This window comes from Phocoena sinus, chromosome 7 (assembly GCF_008692025.1).
Source record: "Phocoena sinus isolate mPhoSin1 chromosome 7, mPhoSin1.pri, whole genome shotgun sequence".
Lineage (NCBI taxonomy): Eukaryota > Metazoa > Chordata > Mammalia > Artiodactyla > Phocoenidae > Phocoena > Phocoena sinus.
The window spans coordinates 68,018,767-68,020,815 of record NC_045769.1 but is presented as its reverse complement, the minus strand read 5'-3'; positions in this window follow the sequence as shown (position 1 = coordinate 68,020,815).

Sequence of the window (2,049 nt, the reverse complement as noted above, 5' to 3'; positions counted from 1 at the left end):
ATACCACTTATTCCTCTAAGCATGCTTTCTGAATTTGTCTAGTCGATGATTAAAGTAATTTTTAAGTGTCATGAAAGTTATGAAAAACTAAGAATTAGAATAATTTAGTATCTTATAGCTCTAGTCCGATCTAAACTTGATGTTTTAGATTGTTATCCCTTATTTTATAATATATTTTTATCATCACAAGCTACCTTTATTCATTTTTTGCGGGTAATTTATAACAAATATAAGACTTAAATAGCACTGACATGCTGTATATTAACCAGCCTCAGCTACAGAGAGGTAGACAGGAGTGTCGCATGGGGGCTTCCTGGAAACTGAGGCAGGGTTCTTGAGTTGCCTTATGTAGTGAGGGCATTTGCCCCGAAGTTCTTACTTAGGCTTCTCCATTTCTCCTTGAGTAAATTTATCCTTTTCATATAGATCTCTAATCATCTCACATAAGTTTTCAAAATTATCAACATAAAGTTGATAATATCCTATTTGTTTAGTCTTGAAAAAAACTGTAGTTAAGTTGCATTTTTTTCATTCCAGATGTGTTTATTTGTCTTCCCTCTTTTATTCTTGTTAATCTTGCCAGAGGTATGTCAGTTTTATAAGACTTCTAAAATAATCAACTTTTGGCTTTGTTGATCCCCATTGCATATTTACTTCCAATTTTTTTTCCAAAATTTTTAAATGTATTGCATGGCTCTGTGAAGTGGTTCCTGGGAAAAGGTCAAATTGGGGTTAGAAGTCAATTTATCAGGCATGTTATAGAGATGATACCTGCCCTGAGTGGGAAGTTGGACCAATGTTTTAGATACCCTCCAAATGTAAGAATCTTTGTTTTTGAGAGCTGTGTTATTTAGCAAGAGTAGTAGTTGTAGCTAACTCCAAATTATAATTCTTTTAAATGAAAGTATTCCTTAGAAATATGAAATAATAAAACATGGTTAAAAAAATAAAAGATTTTATAGAGAACAAACTAGTGGTTACTGGTGGGGAGAGGGGGGAGGGGCAGGGGCAATATAGGAGTAGGGGAGTAAGAGGTAAAAACTATTATGTATAAAATAAGCTACAAGAATATATTGTAGAACATGGGGAATATAGCCAGTATTTTATAATAACTCTAAATGGAGTATAATCTTTAAAAATTGTGAATCACTATATTGTACACCTGTAATTACATAATATTCTACAGCAACTATACTTTACTTAAAAAAATAAATAAAAATAACAGGTCCTAAAATTCTACAAAAGATTTTATTAAGAATGCACACTACAACACATGGTACCTTTCAGCAAGCCATAAAGAAAGAAAATCTCATGCTAAGTTTATAATAATAATCATTTGATATTTGTTATACTTACAAGGGGGTAAAGAGCTCTATATATTTTAAAGATATAATTAATTCTTGCAACATGCTTATAAGGCAAAGAGAAAGCATAATTTTTCTTGTTTTAAAGATGAAAAAATGCAGCTCAAGTTTATTGTAGGATTACCTTACGGCCACAGAAATTAGTGGAAGAGTAGTGCTTGAGTCTCCACATTTCAGTAAAGAACACAGAACATTAATGTATCTTAATACCAGGAACTATTTTTAAATTACTTGTGGAATATAACATTCTTTTCAGTTATTTTAACATTAGATTAAGGTTATTGTAATTAATAATAATATTAGAATCATTGTAAAAATGATAAAATAGAGTAAAAAATGGATTGGAATGTCTTTCAAATTTCTTTTATAAAAGTAATCAGTCATGGGACTCCCCTGGTGGAGCAGTGGTTAAGAATCCGCCTGCTGGGCTTCCCTGGTGGCGCAGTGGTTGAGAGTCCGCCTGCCAATGCAGGCGACATGGGTTCGTGCCCCAGTCTGGGAAGATCCCACATGCCACGGAGCGGCTGGGCCCGTGAGCCATGGCCGCTGAGCCTGTGCGTCCAGAGCCTGTGCTCCGCAATGTGAGAGACCACAATAGTGAGAGGCCTGCGTAACGCAAAAAAAAAAAAAAAATTGAATCCGCCTGCCAATGCAGGGGACACAGGTCCGCTCCCTGGTCCGGGAA